Genomic DNA, 21469 nt, shown 5'->3' on the forward strand with positions numbered 1-21469 from the left:
TGAGCCCGGAAACAACGATACAGGTGCTCTTCTCGGAGCTGGAACGTTATGGAGCACATGCAGGCTATAAGATAAATTGGCACAAGTCGGTGCTCTACGACCCGAGGGGACTGGATCAGTGGTCGAACCTCCCAGACAGGCTACAAACGACTACGGAGGGCTTCACCTACCTGGGAGTATTTATGACCCTAGACAGATCGGCCTCGTATGAAACGAATGTCAGACGGATTCTGCGCACCTCTGTAGAAGACGTGAATAGATGGTGGCTCCTACCCCTCACTCTCCTGGTTCGCGCTATGTTCAAAATGATGACTCTGCCCAAGTTCCTCTACGCGTTCCAGAATGAATACTACCCCTTTCCGCGCAGGGTATTCCGAGAAATCAACGCGGAAGTCAGCTCCTTTCTATGGCTCGGTAAACAACCTAGAGTAGCTTTGTCGACCCTACAAAGACACCAATACAGCAGAGGGATCTCACTTCCCAACGCTGAAGTCTACAACTGGGCGGAACACCTGGTAACCATTAATGATTGGCCCCATGTTCCAGCGTCACACCCCACGTATGCGTTAGAGAGATATGCAATGGGCACCCGCCCCTACCATTATTATCTGTATGGGGGCAAAGGGACAGCGAGATTATTACCGGCCACCAGGCTCACACTGACGCTATGTCACAGAGCGAATAGGACTATCGGATGGGACAAAAAACATACGAGACAGACTCCTTTGTGGCACTGTACGTGGTTACCGGAATCGAATAAACTAAAGGGATTTAAAGGATGGGATAGTATAGGGATTTCGACGCTAGGGGATATAATAGCGAAAGGGACGTTGAAGTTGTTCCCGGCCCTTAGAGTGGAATTTGGCATGCGTCCCACGCAATACCTTAAATATGCCCAACTGAGACACGCGTGGCGAGCGGAGGATATCCAGGTAGACGCACTTCCTGAGTATGCACCTCTGGAGGGCCATTTATTGAAGGAACACATACCAGAGAGAGCGGTGTCACTTACATACAGCATCCTTATGAATAACATGCCAGAAGACCTGGGAGCACTTAGAAGAAAATGGGAAAGTGAAGTGGGTGACATGGATGAGACAGACTGGGACACTGTCCTCATGCATCCCAGGGAAGTAGCGATTAAATCCCGGTTACGTCTGATCCAATTCAACATCCTCCATAGAACCTATTTTGATAGGGTACGCTTGTATAAAATGGGGAGGATAGGAGACACAAATTGCCTACGATGCGGTAGAGAGGGTGGAGATTTCTTCCACACACTTTGGATGTGCCCTAAGATCCAGGCATATTGGGGGGAGATTCTTAGTGAACTAGGGGAGGTGCTGGAAGCCCCGTTACCGGCAGACCCCAAACTAGTCCTACTGGTATGACTAATGATATTGACCTTACCCGCCCATTGTTGATCTTCTTGACCCTGGCACTAGTAGTAGTAAAGAGAGATGTGGCAAAATACTGGAGGGCAGCCACGACACAGTGGAGAGAGGAATGGAGGAGGGGCCTCGACCTGTACATGGCGGCTGAAAGGGTGACCTACAAGGCGCGGGGCTGCCCGAAAAAGTTTGGCAGAGTCTGGAATAAGTGGAGCACATATCATGGTCTGGATGGGGGCTTGTGAACGAGGGGAGGGAGGAGGAAGCACACACAGCTGCCGGGGGGACATGGGAACTTGGGAGGCACGGGACTGAATGGCCTGCAGGCTGTGCAGGTGAAATGGTGCGTGATAGGCTTTGAAACATTGATTTTCTTGGTGTGGGTAAGGGGGTGAAGGGGGGGTAGGCGGGGTAGGGGGGCCGATGATGACATGACTGTTTTATTGTACTATGATAAAATGCAAATAAAAATGATTAAAAAAAAACATTTCAGCCCACTCCACCAGGTTTTCTGCAACTTTCTCATCAACCTAATTTGCTGTTCATCTGCCTGTGCCTACTCCTGTAAATCCCTTTGCCTCTTCCCAAATTGAAGGTGTCTTGGACCTGCCTAATAAATCTCTGTACAACGGTTTTACCCACACTGCAACCGGCGATAACATGCACAACCTCATTCTATGCCCTTTCTTTTTTTTTTTATTATTTCTCTCTATACAACATGGCACATGACACAAGGAACATTGAAGTAAACACCTTTTCATTTAAAATTAGGAAGCACAATGGGAGACCGCTTGTGGTGCATCAAATCAGTGTTCAGTCTTCCAGCAGACATTCCAGATGAGGAGTGCAATGTCAGTCTAAGAATGTCCTCCATCTGTGGGGTCTTATACACAATGCACATTTGTCACACCTTTACATAAAGTCTGGTGGTGCGATCAGTGATGTAATATTAGCCCCCCCCCCAGTGGGGTGGGAATAAGCACCTGGGGGCCCCCCTTCGGCAGTGTGCAGGGGCGGCGGGCCCCTAGCCTGAGAGCTCTTGACTGGGTTCATGAACTCTGCAGGAGGGGGTCAAGTTTTGTCACACCACTGGTGGGTGGGGGGGGGGGGGGGGGGTTCGAGCCCCTTTCAGGAGGAACGCTCAAAAGGAGCACAACCTCATGTTATACCCTTTCTTTTCAGGAAATTCACTAGTAAACATATTTTGGCCGATACTCCCATTGCCGCCCCAGACATGTGTGATAAATCGCTTTGTACTTTTCCCCACAAAGTCACTACCCTTGGGTAGATCGTGGCTATGTGAAGAAGGACGCCCTATCTTCCCCACATCTGCCACATAAAGATCTCCTGTGAGGATAAATTCTGGCCAGTCTCCGGGGAGTGAGATACTCTTGGAGCAAGAAATTCAACTGGATTAACTAAAATTAGGCGTTGGGGGAGACTCCTTTCATCAGTTCACAGGCTCTTCTCTAGTTCCCAACCGTCAGGGAATCAGGGCAATTCTCTGGCTATCTCCGCTGTGGCCTGTCCATGTTTCCCTCTCTATCCAACACCAATGTAGCGTATAACTGTGTAATCAATCTTCAGCATCCCTCTAATTCTAATAATTGTTTCATAAACACATGCTCTGCTGGGGCCTCAGGCTAGGTAGGCCAGATAGATACCTCTTGCCCTGTTTGGTATCCTTGCATAATGCAGTAACTGTCCCTGCCCCACCCCAAAGCATTCCTGTATTTGAGCCACGGTCTGCCATTCAAGTATAAATCCCCTAGGTTGTTACAGACAGACCCCTTTTTGCAGTCCTGAAAGCACACGTATCTATATATATTCTGGAATCGTCTTGATATTTACAAGGAGATGTTAATGCAAATGGGGACCTCTTCAACACATGTACCACTAGTCTATGCCATACCTTGCTCATCTGCTACAATAAGCAAGGCATCTCCTGTTTCGCTCCTCGTCTCCTTAAAAAGAATTCGAACAGTGCGTATTCCCCACAGTTTCCAACCAAGAGGGACTTTTCCTAATTTGGACCCTCCACAAACCAATGTGTGGCATACTGCAGTTGGGCAGCTGGATAATATAAAAAGATGTTTGGCAACCCCAGAGCTCCCTTCATCCAAGGCAGGTTCAATAACTTCAACTTCATTCTAGTTCTTATCCCTACCCAAACCAGGTCGCCAAGTAAAATATCCAATCTATGAAAATGTTGCAGTGGGTATACGGCACATGGTGTTTGGCAGGACATAGAGGCACCTTGGCAGAAACACCACCTTTGCCGAACAAATGTATCCCATATTGATCAGCGGAATGATCTTCCAACAACCCACCAAACTGTGTAGGCCTGCCATTGGGCCATTGAAACCCACATCCTAGATATCTAAACACCTCTTAGTCTTACTTCAGGCCCAGGTCATGGACTTGGGCCCCCAGGATACGTACCAAGGTAAAAAGGCTCAACTTAGATGCGTTTGTATGTAGCCAGATACTTTTTCAATTCTATAAGTGTGCAGGGCACCTATTGAGAAGGGTCTATCAAAAACAGTAATGCATCCTCTGTGTACAGAGACACAGTATACACCTGAGCATGTACTTCGACTTCCCAGGTCCTCAAATGGTCTTGAAGTTGAGATGCAAGTGGCTCGGCTACAATTGCAAAGAGCATAGGGGAGAGCCGGCATCCCTGTTGAGTACCTCTGTCCAAGTCCCATGCATCCGAGATCACACCTCCGGTCCACACCCTAGCAGCTGGGTCTGTGCAGAATGATTGAACTCAGCCAATTAAGGGGCCTATTAGGTTGGCGGATGGACCTGCGTCCATCTGCCACCCCAGAGGAGGAGGGACCGTCCGCAGGGGCAGCGGCGGTCCCTCCTTGCGAATTAGGATGTGACCGCCACCCTGGCGGTCACATCCTGTATTTTTAACATTGCGGCGGGTGCTGCTTGAAGCAACACACGCCGCAATGTTAAAAATGCATGTTTACCTTTGCATGCACGAAGCGGCAGGCACCGCGTGGTGCCTGCCGCTCACGGCGGAAATGCCGCCGAGGAAAGGCATAGGAGTGCCGCCATCCTAATATGGCTGGCGGTGTCTGATAGACACCGCCAGCCATGTTAGAGCTTTTCCGCCGCGGTCGGAAGGCGACCGTGGCGGAAAAGCGGCGGACGGAAAAAAGATGCCCCAGCTATCCTGATCTGGCAGGGGGTCTATTCTCAGTCCGCAGCGGATAATCCGCATCCTCCGGGCCGGCGGTGGCTTCCGCCGGTCCGGAGGATACGGATTATCCGCTATCATAATCGGCCCCTAAGTTGGGCCCACATGCAAAGTTTTCAACTCTACCCAGAGATACTTCCAGTTTGGACAATTAGGTCCTGAGGAAAGCCTGAGACCCGGTCTAGGCTAAAACATGTAGACCACAATCATACAGATGATGTCAGGGATTAATAACACCCCCAAGCACATCTCTTAGTTTTTTTTATCCATACCCTGATTCACGGATACACAATAAAATCAGGCTGGGATATCAGAGTTTTTTTTAAAACACATCTCACAGATCCCATTAATAATTCAGTTTAGAAGTGCTCCCACCATGAAAAGGTTGAGCCCACTCAGCCACATTAGTTGGCTGAGTGCCGGCCCGATGATTTAGTCTGGTCCAGGTGAACTCAGATGGGTGAGGGTCCCTTAAAAAACCTTACGGGATGGGGGGGCGTGGCCGAGCTGGCGACCAACATGGCCGCCTACCTCAAAAGCTCCAGTGCGGCCACGCCGATAATGCCATCTGCCAGCTACAACTGCTGCTAAAATAGGCCACCGACACTGCCAAATAATGGCTGATGAGTCGGAGAGGGTTCCAGTATTTTTCACGATGTCCGGGGGTTCTGGCAAAATGAAAGATCTGCCCGCGGTGATCTCGAGCCTGGTGTGGCCCTCGGAGGCCCGAGTTGACAGGGGACTCGGGTGAGCCTGAGGGCGAGGCTCGGGTCGCGCGGCTCTGCCAGGTGCCTCCTGTACTCTGCTGGGAGACCGAAGTGTATGGAGGCAGGCTTGAATACATCTACCTACGTCGCTGACCTGACTAGGCTTGGAGCTTGGGCGAAACAAGGCAACTCTGGAGGCGCCCTGCTTTCTGATTCATGAGACCGGTAGGGGCCCGCTTGGGCTGGCTGATACGCGTCGCCCTTGTGTGCGTGCAGCCTCTACCCTGCATTGGTACGTGATGCGATGGCTCAAAGCTACTCTTTTTACCTGTCCTGGCTGGGGACCGTATATATGCTAAGGTATTGCACTGAGAATGCTATGAGATGCATCACATGCTGATTGTGAGCTGCGCCATACCCTGATGTTAGGGCGATTGGACTGTGTCCTCCTGAGATACAGCACTCCATGCCTGACTGGATACCGATCGTCCTATCGGGCTGTGACACTACTTCCACTGGAAGAGTCTACTATTCGATCAGCTGATTGACAGCTTTCAGCACCGACCCGATGCATAATCACCCTGACTTTGCTGGACTCACTTAGCGGATAGAGTTGAGTCTGATGTTTGACTAGTGGACTGGGGCCGACTGTACCTTTGCCTCAGCCCTGCTACACCACTGGTTATACAAGGGACAAAACTGTGCCTTGGTCTCCATTATTTGTCACGATGGGCCGTACCGACCCGAAACAAAAACAACTGAGCTTCGATGGGGGCAAGACCCCTTGGCGGGAGAAGGTGGACGGAGCCTCGGGCCAGGACCAGACCTCACTAGACGGAGCAGCAGCCATTTTGGCGGAACTTAGGGTGGGATTCCAATCTATAGATGCAAGACTCGACACACTGACTACCTGCGTGGATGATATCAATGGGCGCTTGGAGGGGCACGACACTCACCTGGATGGCACTGAGCAGCACGTCTCTGACTTAGAGGACGGGCGCCCCACTCTTTAGAAACAATTGGAAAGATTAAACAACTGGCGATTAAGGCAGAAGATTTGGAAGTGCGCTTGTGCAGAAACAACCTGCGAGTCGCCAGTATTGTAGAATCCACCAACATAGGCCCCATGACTTGAAACCTTTACTAACCGATCTCTTTGGCCGGGACGCCTTCTCGACCACTTTTGCTGTTGAATAAACTCACCAGTCACTGGGTTCCCCCGCCACCTCCGGGAGCTACCCCCCAGGATTATTATTGCCTAGCTGCTCAATTACAACGATCAGGACGCTGCTCTACGCTTATCCGGAGAACGTGGTGTACTTACCTATCAAGAATCCAACATCTCTTTGTTCCCCAACTTCACGCCTATGGTTTAGGACGCCTGCCGAAAATATGCAGACTTGAAGCGCTCGCTACAAAAAGCCAGCATAAGCTACGCGATGCTGTACCCTGCCAGACTCAGGGTGCAGATTGGGAATAAATCACAGATCTTCGACACCCGGACTCCGCGACCCAGTTCTTGGAAAGCCAGCAACAGTTAACACAACAGCAGGAGAAGGAAAACTGATGTCATTGCTGATGTTTAACAAAGATTTGAATTGCGATGTCCTGCAGCTCTTCGGATACACGGACCGTATGTACAACAGCTCTATTTAGATCCGGTTTCTGACCGAAGGCATATACTTCTAACCTCTACTGGCAGATTGGACACAGACCGAATAATGACTGTCTTCATAAGTGGCGGCTCCAAAAGAGTGTTGCTGCGTTCCTCAGGAAACTTCCTCATGCCTTAATTCTTTCCCTTCGTCCTTCTCCCTCTCTTCCTCCCTTTTCTTGTTTCTCACTTATTTTTTGGGATTCACCGGGTGCCACATATTTGAGTATCTGATGGGGTTGGGGGGGAGTTCTTGTGGGATGTTTATTTTTGGTTATGTTTTCGTAGTCCTTTTTGTTTTCTTTGGAGTGCATTACTTAGTGCAGTATGCCATATTTCAGTTGATTATTACTTTTATTCATAGTCTACTATTGCTCCTAATGCGACCATGAAAGGTTCCACCACTGCTGATCTACAAATTAAGTGTCTGTCCTGGAATGTTAGAGGACTTTCCTGCCCCCAGAAAAGTAGGCAAGTATTGGCATATCTGACAAGAACCTCCATTGAGATAGCACTGCTCCAGGAGACACATTATGCACTCCTCCCGTCACATGGTTTTGTAGTGTCCTGGGGACAATATCGTTTTTTTCCTCCTATAGTACGTACTCGCGTGGAGTGTGTATACTTGTGCATCACTCCCTTCCCATTTGCATGGTGTCGATTGTATCAGATCCAGATGGGAGATTTTTGCTGGGCCAGGGATTCATTGGGTGGCAGCCATTATTGCTGATAAATGTCTATGCCCCCAATGTCGACACACCCAATATTTTCACAATAATTTCATCACATATTGATCGTTTTGGCTCAGAAACAATCCTGATATGGGGAGATTTTAACCTCACACTTGATCCTATCACTGACACTACTGGCCCAGGCCGAGTCATTAAACCTTTAGCTACTAAGGACCTCCTTACACTCCTGAAGTCATCACGGCTGGCGGGCCCTTGGTGTCTCAACCACCCGGCAGTTCGTAATTATTCTTTTTATTCAGCCCCGCAAAGCACATGGTCGCGTATAGACCACTGGTACTTAACACTGCAGCTATTGACAGAAGTGCGCAAGGTGGAGTACTTCACCCGTACCATATCAGACCATTCTCCGGTACTCTTTGAAATCGCCTTTTATCCATCCCCAGGCAGCGCACTTTATGAAGATTCCCCACACATGCACTATTAGATTCTGTGTTCCATAGTGAAATCGGAAATGCTATTACCAGATTCTTTGAACCTAAGGAGGGCTCCGTTGAGTCCCAACTCACGCTCTGGGACGCCTTTAAGTCATTTATCCATGGGGTGTGTATCTCCAAGCACGCTGGAGACTTGCGTTCTATTCGGACTGAATTATCGAATATTGAACAGAAACTGAGAGATGTTGATGCCCGCATGCATTTCATCAAATGGGGAAAGGATCACTTGTCCTGCGAAAAACTCAGGTCTGCAGGTTGGTAACTGGGTGTCTCCCAATAAAATTACCCTCATACACGTGTGTTTCTCTCTTGCTTGTTTTCGTTAGCGGTATATGAGGTGTCCCCGCTTGTATCACACGTGTGTGCGTAATCACTGGGTCAAGTCATTTGTGTGCACCCTCCACCAGGAGGTTGTACCTTAAGTTTTAAGGCAGTAGTGATCGTGGAAATAGGGTGATCAGGATAGTGATGAGTGATATTAAAAATATAGTCCAAATATCCAGTACTTGGAAGTTTATTAAATTTGGAATTGGACTATTGTTAAAAGATGGGTGATCGTGCTGCTGTGGAATCTGTTATGAATTCTAGCGCACTTAAAGGTCTGCTAAAATGGTCGACATGTTTCAGCTATAGGTGACAATTTGTCAGACAGCTTTCTTCAGGACCAGGGGGTGAAAGTGATGGAAAAAAGTGAAAGAATAGGTAAATTTGTAACCTGATCCTTCGAGTGATGAGAGGTCTTATTGTACCTGTAAATAAAAAACACACACAAAAACAAACCAGAAAGGGAGATAGGGGGTAGGGGGAAAAAGAACTTGGTGAAGTACAAATATGTACACGTTCAAAATCACTTGATTTTGAATGAAGAAACTGTAAAATGGCAATACTTAGCGCAGAATCACTCTCATTTCAGGCGTCAACTCATCCATTCTCATGCCTTACCAGCGTGAGGTGATTGTGCTATACTGTTCTTTTGTGCTCTTAACTGTAACCGGTAATGGGTGTTATCACATTTCTTTCGTATGGTGAAAATCACATGCTTGTTTAGGGCACATGGTGCTCTTAATGTGGTGTGATGGGGGATTGGCGTGCTAATTGTGGCATTCTCGTTATTCCCATTGTCTGTACATGGCTGCCAATCGTCACGTTAATAGATGGGTTATCATTATCAGGAAACTCTCTTTTACTGCCCTCTAAGTACTCGCGGGTATAGTAGTCTAGAGTCCGTGGCTGTTATCGGATTGGGCGTGATTCACTATCTAATTCAAGAGATTACGCCTACCTCCTTGTTAGTAGCTAGTTGCTTCATCAGGGGAGGGAGGTTCTATGAGGAGGGCGGTAGCGCTAAAAGGAGTAAAACAATTGTTAGTGCGGACAGGTTTTACTTGCGCTTGATGTCTCTTGGTTGAGCGGCGTCTCCGTCTTCTACCTTTCGCCTTAGTGTCCTCGTCTGCAGCATGTGCTGTCTCTGCCTCCGTCCACCCGGAAATGGTGTTCGTTGGAGAGGCGGATGTTTATAAGTAGTTTAGTATGGAAATAGAAGAAATCCTTTCCATGACGAGGGTTACGAGAAATGTTTGAATTATTTTTAAAGATATTTTTAATGATATTTTTAAAGAGCGCTTTTTTGGGGCTTGCTGATTTCTTAAATTCTACAGTGTTTTTCTGACATACTCGCTAAACAGAGGAGTTGGTTAAATCTTCAATGATCTTTTTTAGGTATGTCTTGTAAATTCAGCAAAATGCCCGCATGCAACCTACCCCATCCATGGCGCTTCTGCGCAAATGTTCGGCTTTGATGTCGGAGTTTACAGATGCTGAAGTTCGTGAGGTCAAATTTTTAGGTAAATATGCGAGAGTGCGGACGTAGGGAGAGAGACCCAGCAGAACACTAGCACAGCTCCTTAGGCCCCAATACCAATCTACATTTATCACACAATTGGACGTAGGCACTGACCGACCAGTGACTACAGGAGCGGATATCACACAAACTTTCCTTGATTATTATACCATATTATACCAGACGAGATGCCCGCCTAGTGGACAGGCCTTAGATGCATATCTCCAATAAATAGCCATGGTATGGTTAGAAGATGGCCAGCGAGAATTCTTGGCTTTCCTCATAGACGAAGACGAAATTAAGCATGCCATTAAAGATCTAGCCAGCAGCCGCGCTCCGGGGTCCGACGGGCTCACCGGGGATTTCTACAAAGCATATCAAAATGAACTAGCTCCCCACCTACTGTGCCAAGTTAACAATGCACTCTTACCTTTTTTGTATACCGTTGGTTTCGCAGAGACACTATGGACCAACTTCCCTTAAACCTACTTATTAACCAGTGGGTTATAGAATCACCCCAAGCTAAACAGTTGAAATTACAGTGGAGGGCCAGATACTGGACACTGGTGGGCTCTTGTTGTTAACCTGCGAGGCAACAATATGACACTAACTTATAGCAATAGTCAGATACTGAAATAAGCATAATCTCACTTCTTCTTGCTTTTTAATAACAAGTCTATGTGAGATTTCCTACCTGCGAACTCAAGTACACGTGAAGAGCGCCCTAGTACTTCTTGTGATGATTGAGCTGTCTGCTATGATGGTTCTTAAGAGGAAGATTATGCACCAATACCACGAGTCGAGGCTTCTCTCGCTTCTTGTCTTTAATTACTTTGAAAGGAAAGATTTTACAAATCACTTCTGAGCACTCTTAATCTTTTTATAATACCACGATACAGACTTTGTTTTTAAGGAAGATACCTTTCTAACGGTACTTACATTTTGTTATTGCCTCAAATATGTTCCATCATTATCGTCACTAAGAGGAAAGAAAACAAAATGCCAAAGCACAAAACAAATAACAGATTTCTCTTTGCTTCTTCTTCTTTACAGAATTTAAACATAAATGTTCTGTTATTGTCCTCAAATGTAGATCACACAGAGTCAATAGGTGTAATAGGCTTTTCCTTAATTAAAAAAAACTGTCCAAAAATGGTCTCTTAAGCAATCCCTCGCGTTAGTACATTTGACTGTCTTGTGATTGGCGCCTTAAATTAAATGAGATGATTTAGCTTTCTTTTTCTTTTGTCTTTTCAGGAGGTGAAGCTGAGCGGATCAAGAAGAAATCTCCACCGAAGTCGTGAAGATGTATCCAGAGATCATGATGACCGTCATCAAAAGACTTGCTGCGCCGGATTTCAGGTGAGGATCACGTAGCGAGAACATTCCACGAAAGCGGGAGGAAGGCCAAGCAAATTCTGGAACTTGGGTGTGGCTTTATGTAGAAGTTCCACACCCAAAATGGCCGCCACGCAGGAAGCACTTCCAACGCGACGTGGGGTGTGGCACTGCCTTCCTTGCATTGGCAATGCTTCACCTGACGGTAAAAAGCTCTGTCTCCTCCTGGCTCAGTGATCGCTGTATTCAGAGTTCCCAGACAGCGCTTAATCACAGGAAAAAGAGTGTCTTTAAACAGTGCTTTAAACAGTGCTTGGCACACATTGAGTCAAGTGACTCTAACACGCAGTGAATCACCTTAAATACACATTATAATTAAATTGTGCTTAAAACACCGGTACTGCATGGTTTTGCCAAATACTATAGACATTACATAATAATTACACAATTAACAATAATAACATAAATTCCATAATGGTGGTGCAGGTTTGCACGGGAAAGGGGTGGTTTTTTTAACGTATGGATCACTCTGTTTGTTTCAGAGGCAACGGAATCACGACATACTGGAAGTATACGATGATTCATTACAAACTAGTGCCCTCTCACCGACTATGCGCAAAGCAATCCTTACTTTGGTGCTTAAACCTGGCAAGTCCCCCCAGAAATGCCAATCCTACAGACCACTCTAGTTGTTAAACCACGATTACAAAATCCTTGCTAAAGTACTGGCCACTAGATTAGCGCTACTGGTTGACACCACACTGTGCCCTTACCAGGCTGGTTTCATAACGGGCCGATCCACGACACTTAACCTACGTACAATTTTCTCTGTAATCAATCAGATGGAGGCCACCTTGCCGGCGGTCGCAGTAATGCTCAACACAAAAAAGGCCTTCGACTCTTTAGAATGTCCTTTTTTAATTGCAGTCATGCAGAAATTGGGGATTCCTGTAGGTTTTTAAAACTTAGTTGGGCTATTGTATTCTTCCCCCGTTGCTCGTCTCAAAATAAATGGCGTGATCACACAGCAGTTTGGTTTGACTCGGGGCACCAGACATGGATGCCCCTTCTCGCCATTATTAGTCATTATTGCTGATAGAGCGCACAGGTCACCCGACTATAATTTACCATACTCACCTGGGCCCATAATCAATAACTCATAACTTAAGCAGGTAACCTTCGCTCTACTACCAGTCTATTTTATTTACTAGGTCCTATACCATTGACTTACCAATCCTTGTCGCTGGTACCTGTAACCTATTGGATCAGGGAGTTAGCATAATAGGAAAAATAACATTTGCACTCATATAATAACCACAGACTCGAGAAAGGTTTAAACTCTTTAGCAAATTTCCTAAATGGTCATGATCCAAAGATTAAACACCAAAAGACTCTCAATAATGAAAATCAGAATTAATGTATAACTATGCAAAAGATATAGTATTTAGCAATAAGGGAAGGTAAGAGAAGGAAACATGCTAGGTAATCTAAACGATTTGAGCATTTTATCAAAGGGAGGGTAAGAAAAGGAACATATATATATATATATATATATATATATATATATATATATATATATATATATATATATATATATATATATATATATATATATATATATATATATATATATATGTATATATATATATATATATATATGTAATCAAAGCTTCACATTAGGGAGGATAAAGAGAAGGAACATAATATGCAATCACAAATAATTTTGAGCATTTAACTATAGGGAGGGTAAAGAAAAAGGGAACATATGTAAATCTAAGCTTTTAACAGTAGGAAAGGTAAAGAGAAGGAAAAACAAATACAATGACAAACCCACACACAGATTTATATTTACCTAGAATGGTGTGAAGACGAACCCTGGCCATGGGTCAGTTAAGGACAGAAAACCCCCAAAAGTTGCAGTTGCCAGTAGGCCAGCAGTTGCAGATCAGAATCAGGACAGGGAAAACCAGATTTGGATCAGGACAGGACCACCAAAGGTTAAGACCGGCACCCGCAGTTCAGTTGCAACGCCTGCGCTACTCCCTCTCTGCAGCTAACAGTCAGACCCCCGATTGGGTTATCGATTTCACCGACAAAGTGCTTCACCAGCACCTCAGCTTCCCGGACCCCGATTGGGTCAGCGAATCTTCTGACAGAGTGATTCTCAGCACCTCTGCTCTTGATCACCTATTGAGTCTGTTGGGTCAGTGACAGGTCAGCTATTCGGACAAGTCAGACAAATTAACTAGCTAAGCCTACCCTTGTTATACTATTTTTCAGGTCAGTGTACCACCCCCCAATGTTGCAAGTGTAAGGGTTCCCAATTTTGATTGGACAAGGAATGAGGAGAGGTCATCACACCATACCAAAATGAAACTTGTACCAAGGGATATTATATTATTGTTCCCGCCCATCAAATTTTATTTTCTCACGTATGTTTTATTCCACCCGACAATGAATGTCCCAATATTTGTTACATTTTAGTCCATATTTTAGTTTAGCTTCCTTCACAGGGGTCAGAAGTTGACTTTCCCAGGAACATCTTCTAGCAAGTCATGACTTGGCCGGGTTTCAATGCCAATGCTTTAGAGTTTGTGTTTCTTCTGCGCAGTCGCAGTTTCTTTCAATATGGAGTTCAGGGATAGGCGTCAGGACCAAAACGATTTACATGTAAGAATAGAAAGGAAACAGTTTGAGAACACAGAATAAATGAATTTACTGAATACCACTTACTACTCTATTCCCATTACTTTATTTTAACTATTGCATTAGGAATTAGGCAGAACAAACAGCTTAGCGAAAAAGCAGCAGTGCAAGCTTCATGCATGCAGTTATACAAAGAAGCCATTATAATTCTAGTGCGCAGAAGCGAAAGTTTCCCTCCAAGCGAAAGATACGTCATGTCACGTGAGTATGACAGACGCATGCGCAGTAAGAAATCCCGCGTAGCAGCAGCCATTTTAGTGCAAGCAGATTATCGTTAGTAGAAACACATATGCAAGCTTCTTCTGGATACCCAAATGTTTATGTGATATGCGATATTAATAAAACAAACATGTTGATGAATACATTAACGTTATGTCGAGAGGGCTGATAACAAGCAAGTCGCGTTACATGCGAATCCTTGCTCCATCATTGCTATGGACCCACTTGCCCGTCATATTCAGGAGCTCCATTTATACCGAGGATTACAGCTCCATAAGGGCCCCCTCACAGCATCTTTCTATGCAGATGATGTCACGTTATTCGTTTGCCACCCGAGGAAAATTTGACACTCCTTTTATGAGAAGTGGTCCGCATTCCGCGTACATTTAGGTCTGGTCATTAACTGGAACAAATCTGAAATATTTGCCCTGACCTCTGGCACCCACCCTTGCGACTTTGAATTCCAACTGAGTAGGTGCACGGAGCCCATCAAATATCGGGAGATATATCTGCATTGTAATGTCACTGAAGTAATACAGTTAAATCACGGACCGGCGATTGACCGGCTCGACTCACTAATCCATAAGTGGACGAAACTTCTCTCAATAGCGGGTAGAATAGCTGCAATTAAGATGGTAGTACTCCTGCGCTTCCTGTACCTTTTTAGGTTTCGCCTGGCGATCCGCTGCAGCGTTCGCGCAGGCGAAAACTTTTGTTTACAGTATGGGGCTTTGTCCCGCCTCTCTCTTCCATTGGCTAGCTCCATAAATGGAGGCTAGCCATTGGAAGAGATTGGTTGTCAATCACTCTTTCCCAGTCAAGACGCGATTCGGGGGCGTTTCTGGGTCTTTTTTTAAGTCCCGCCCTCTCCTCTTCCCATTGGCCGGAATTTTACCTTCCAGCCAATGGGAAGGGGAGAGCACGCAAACACGCCCCCGAATCCCAAAATTACCTTGTTTTTTTCAGTCACATGTCTGATCGTTGAAACCCCCAAAATTACGTTAACCTCTGAGCTAGCAAGAGTACCGTTTTCTCGAGAGCTCGTCACAGACATTCTTTGTGGTGTGTTTTGTCAAATGTTACAGTGAGTTATTCTGCCAATTTGTTAAGAAATACATTTATTAAAAAATAAAACTTTTTTTAAGGTGAAACTGAAGCTTCATATTTCACGAAGGGCCGGCGTGCATTTCATTGTTACCATTGGTTTTGGTGGAATCTGCAAATAACTAGTGGCATTTTATTGGTACCTTTGTTATATTTGGGCAGTGCTGTATACTTTTTCATCCTTTGCATTGCAAGGAGATAGAGTGTGGCAAAGACGCGTTTGGTTAAATGCATTTACTGCTGAGAGTTCTAGAGGGGTGTCGTCTATGTAGAGGCAGCACTGGGAGAATTAGGAAGTGGAAACAGTTTTAATGTGGATATAGCATGGCCGCCCCACTCTAGCTGAGTATGGGTGCAGTTTGAGATCCGGTGGCACGGGCAGTCGTCCCTCTCGAAGGTTTAAGATCTCGCGGGGGCTGGTAGAATGAGGGTTAAACAGACCAGGAGTGTGACGGCCTTGTACGGGGTGTCGGAGTGCTGTGGTAAACAGTGTGAGGCTCTGAGGCATGCAAAGTCTGCCTGCCTACCCCCATTCTCCTTCCTACTCTACTACCATCCAGACTGCTTCAGAGACGGGTTCCCTTGCCCAATTACCCGCCCCTCCATCCCGACAGAGCATCGGGGTTGGCCTGGCGGTGCCGATAGACCTTTAGCTCCAGCATTATGCCTTCTCTGTAGCGGGCGAGAGCCCTATTCAGAGCGCCATCTTGGCAGTCCGGTCGTCTGCACCTTTGCAACAGGGACACAGTCTCTTCTTTGGAGGAATTATTGCTGCACTTTGCCATGGACTGTTGTGTGTCTCGGCGAAAGGCAGTCCATAGCCAGACCATACCACTTCTGCTTGGGAGAGGGGAGCATTTCCTGCTGAAGCACAAAGATGTTTATAATTTCTTGTGTGTTTTTAATAGTCGCCGCTTTGTGCGCATGCTCTATTTGCTGTATATCGCGTCAGTCTCCTGCCCACTCCTTGGAGGTCTTCCCTTCCGTCACCAATGAAACCCACCCCTCCCCCAAAAATGCCCTTTCTGTTGCTGCTTGGGAGAGACCGGCATGCTGGCTCCTCCCATTTGTGCTCAGCAGCAGCTGACGCCTGTAGTGAACGCGGGAGCGCCGAAGCTTTACTGCTTTACAGCACTGAATGCATCGGCTCTGGTCAAACTAGGCTTTAACACTGCCCGCGACCCGCCACCAAACACCCATGGCTGCCTCGCTAGCCTTCCCGTGTGAGGGCTCGTTTATTTGGCGTCTACTTTTTGTTTTTTGCTAACCTTAGGCTGGCTCTCTAATATAAAACAGAAGTTGAGGTGCGTGAAGTCGGGCGGGGGAGGGGGGAGAGTTCTAGGCGTATAATGGTATTAGAGGAACGTTCGAGTGCGACTTGTACCGGAAAAGTAGCCACAAGCTCCTCGAGCTAAATGGACAATTAGTTCTGTTAGGTTGCGATTGGAGGCCTGGCCCTTTTGTTATCAGAAGACATTTATATATGCTCGAATGGTTTAACTATATACAGATTGGAGTGGCAATTATTTACCTTAAGTTTGTGTGGGGCCGATCTCGGCGAACCGTCAAATTTGACCCTTGGGTGGAATGATGGAGTTGTTTTTATATTTTTATTTACTAACATTGATGAGGCTGCCACATGCATGCTTTTCTCGACGGGGAGAGGATGTGACTTTAGAGCCAGAGCGGCGACTTTGGATCTGGGGATCCAAGTTCCAGTCTCAGCTAAACATCCTGTAATTTTCGGCAAACCGGTTAATCTCCCCGTGCCCCAAGTACGAAAAAAATGAATATGACCTTGTGTAAATGTAACTGGTGCTCGGGTAGAGCACTTCAATAACTTCAGGCCGAGTTCGCAATATGTACAACTACAAATAAAAATAAATAAAATGTTAAGCAGGGTAGACTTTTCTGCATCTAATTTTGAACTGCTTGATTGGCATAATCGTAGGTAAAGTGATTTTGATGTAAGCAGTAAAACTGTAATAAAGAAAATGTTAAACTTTCTCTTGCTGTCAGGGCTCACTTAAGAAAAAGAAGAAAGAAATTAAGTTTTAGAGGAAGGCGTCACAAGGCGTACCTTTACCTGATAAAACATGCAAGAAAAGAAAAAAGCAACATGTTAAGTTAATTCTCCCGCTCTTTGTATTGCTTTCAAAATGCAGTGGAGGGAATGGATCCAAAAGTTATGGACAACAGTGAGGGAAAAGATAGGAGAACGAGGAACATGATTATTGTGCATTTAGTGCCCTCCATCCGCTCTCACAAAAAACCCACACGTTTCAGTGTTTAGGGACCTTTGTATTCATTAGACACTTATAAAGTAGCTAGCAGTCCTTGGGTGTCTTAACTTGTCAGTAGGCAAAAGGAAGCGAACTTGTCAGTAGGCAAAAGGAAGCGTAAGACTAAGTGGAATCTGGACAGGGTATGACAGACTTTGAAGCAGTATTAGTGCAGGGGACTTACTCCTACCCTCTTTCCCTAATGGGGTACTCATTGGGCCTCTAATGTCCATAGCTTAATAAAAGCGAGCTCGGCCTCTTGTTTCTACCTGCACATTGGCTTCAGGAAAGAACATTATTGGTGGAAGTAGTCCTGTGCAGGCTGCTGAAGGCTTTGCTCTAGCAATTTTCGAGTGTAGTTTGACCAGGATTAAGCTTTAACTCTTGTAACAACATCCTAAGGGGCCTAGCTGGAGAGCGCCAGTGAAATTGAGATTCTGTGCTTTTGACCCTCTTGTTTTTCCATTGAAAAGCTTGTATTATATTTTGAATATATAATCTCATGAAAACGAAAAAATGTAAACAACCAGGTTTTTCTCTTTTTCTAAATGCAGAGTGGAATCTGTTTAAATTCCCCAGCCGTGTTTCAAAAGTAGCTCATGAGATAAAGGGCGCGTACCTTAGACCAGACTAACTTATTGCGAGTAGGCATTATAATTAATTCTGGTGGGAGAGAAGGGAGATGACTTTTGTGCATGAGCTCCTCACCCCCCTCCCCCCTCGTTGCTAGTGTGCGTGCGCTCCTCACCCCCCTCGCCCCTGGTTGCTTGAGTGCGTGAGCTTCTCACCCCCTCGTTGCTTGTGTGCGTGAGCTCCTCACCCTCCCCCCTGATGCTTGTGTGCGTGAGCTCCTCACCCCTCCCCCCCTCGTTACTTGTGTGCGTGAGCTCCTCACCCCTCTCCCCCCTCGTTGCTTGTGTGCGTGAGCTCCTCACCCTCCCCCCCTCGTTGCTTGTGTGCGTGAGCTCCTCACCCCCTCCCCCCCTCGTTGCTTGTGTGCGTGAGCTCCTCACCCCCTCCCCCCCTAGTTACTTGTGTGCATGAGCTCCTCCTCCCCCCTCCCCCCTCGTTGCTTGTTTACTTGTGGCACCTCTGTGGTCAGTGTAGGGAATGATGATCTGTTATGTGAAATGTGTCAGATTTAAAGAATGTTGGGCTTAATGGACAAGGGCAGAAGTCTGTACGCAGTCAGTTTAGAGTCAATTCGTACTTATTCCAGGTGCATTGGTGTGGTGGTCTTATGGTGGAAGAATTGCTGTTGGGAGCCTTGAAAGCTAGTCTATTTCATAGATGATCTTTGTTAGATGTTTTGTTAAGTTGTATGTTAGTGGATGTTGTGTTTTGGCCGGTAGTACCGTTATGAGCTTCTGGCTACCTAACTATTTTGAGTATCCTAACTTTGTGGGATGTGCGTGATGGCGTCATGGATCAAATGTTGCATGCTGTCTTGTCCGATTCCCCTGGATTTTTGCAGAATTAACGTCAGTGGAAAGGTTCACACTTAATTAATATTCAAAAATAGTTTGTGATGTTTCTGAGCTTTCTTGTGGAACATTCACACCTTTTGTTTACAAATATGTCAGTTAGGGCTCTTCCTTTCTCTGCGAGGGGTTTTCAGATATTTATTGTCTCACCTAAGCACAAGAAAATTTGTCATGAGCAATGACAAAAGCTCTACCTTTTACAAAAGCGAAACCGTTGCATTGTAAATGCTTGTTTTCTTCTTTTCTTGAACAACATTGTTTTTCCAGGGTGGGGAAGTGCACCATTCCTAAAGGGACTGCAATACCTGGCTGATGAGTGGAGTAGAAACGTTTAATATGATCGTTTTCAACTGTTTTAATTATTTTAGCTTATAAAATGTGTACTGCAGCTCTGTGTTCGGGGATGTGGTCTTTTTTAAACCAAACTGCTTACATTTTGAAAGGATATAAGCAATGGACATTGAAATGGGTCCCTTCCTGCCTGGTCCAGTAGCCATGTCCTGAATTTTTCCGGCAAAATTACTTACTGATTTCTGAATAATGAGTTTAAAACTGTTAAGGTAACCATGTTGTTCCTGAACACATTTCACATGCTTTGCTTATTCTTGCATTCCTTATGAGTGTTTGCTTTTTCCAGCGTATTATTCATTTTTTTCAGGCAGCATTTTACTGTTGTCTAGTGCATAATTTGAATTTAGTCGCAGCACAATTGAGTTTTAGCTTAAGGCAGTGCAAGTTTCTCTCAGTGGGGCAGTATGGTGTTCAGTGTGGGAGAGGATGCGGCACTCTGGCCAGAGCTGCTGAATTTGGAACTTGAGCACCATTTTCAGCCTTCATGACCAGTCCACCAGACCACACTCCTGACCGAACTCATTCCGATGCTACACCTTAGAAAGCCCAATAGACCTTAGAGGCCCTGGTGTCTTAGCACCCGCAGGTGGACCCTAACAGTGGCAAGTGTGAGTTAACCTTGAAGGCCTGTCCACCACAATCCATACTGCAGTTCATCCCCAGACTTGCAAGCAGGCATTCAAAGAAGCACACCCTAGATCGACAGTGACTGTCACTGAGGTCACAAGATCCTTGAGGCCAGTCCACCGCACCCATTGGTACCTCCATCGGCCTTTTTCAGCAGTAGTGGTGCAACTCACCAGGGATCAGCAATGAAGGATTTGCATGCACACCAAACATAGGGGGTGATTATAATGGAGGTGGGACTACCACGTCAACCCGTCAGTGGCAGACCCACCGCCATCGTTGACTGTATTACCCCCAGCCATATTACAATGGCGGGTGGTTCCCTGGCAGTCGGAAAGTCCACCACCACACACCCAACTGGCTCCTTGAGCCCGCCAGTGCTGCGGAGGGGCTCGTGGTTCCTACAATGCTGGTGGTGCCTACCAGGCACCACAGTAGGGATTACGATACCCTTTACCCGCCAGACTATCCATGGCGGTTCACCCCCCAAGGAAAAGTTGGCGGAAAGGGACATTGGGGGCCCGTAGCAGGCCCCTTTCCACCCAGCCCCCAGACATGGGACCCGAGGGCATCTAAGATGCCCCCCTACATTTCCCATGAGGCACAGGATCAGAGCTGATTTGCATATAGCCAGTGTCTAACCCAGGGTGGTGTGGAGTGCAAAAAAACGATGGATTTAGGCCCAGATCCTTGTACTGGGGTGAATGTATGACATTGTTCTACATTCTGTCCACCAACTGTGTTTTTTGCAATTTTCACCCGAGTGTGCTGGGTATACTCAGACGTGAGTCCCAGGCTCTCCACACCACTGGAGTCAAGCTATCCAGGCTGAAGAAGGCTGATAGCCAGAAACCGGTCCTTGGATGCTTGATTCCGGTCTGGGAAAGACATGGCTTGGTAGTTCGGACAGGACTGTTCCCATGAGGCACAGGGTCATAGCTGATTTGCATATAGCCAGTGTCTAACCCAGGGTGGTGTGGAGTGCAAAAAACGATGGATTTAGGCCCAGATCCTTGTACTGGGGTGAATGTATGACATTGTTCTACATTCTGTCAATCAACTGTGTTTTTTGCAATTTTCACCCCGAGTGTGCTGGGTATACTCAGACGTGAGTCCTAGGCTCTCCACACCACTGGAGTCAAGCTATCGAAGCTGAAGAAGGCTGATAGCCAGAAAGCGGTCCTTGGATGCTTGATTCCAGTCTGGGAAAGACATGGCTTGGTAGTTCGGACTGGACTGTTCCCATGAGGCACAGGGTCAGAGCTGATTTGCATATAGCCAGTGTCTAACCCAGGGTGGTGTGGAGTGCAAAAAACGATGGATTTAGGCCCAGATCCTTGTACTGGGCTGAATGTATGACATTGTT

Source organism: Lissotriton vulgaris, chromosome 10, assembly GCF_964263255.1.
Source record: "Lissotriton vulgaris chromosome 10, aLisVul1.2, whole genome shotgun sequence".
In the NCBI taxonomy this organism is placed as follows: domain Eukaryota; kingdom Metazoa; phylum Chordata; class Amphibia; order Caudata; family Salamandridae; genus Lissotriton; species Lissotriton vulgaris.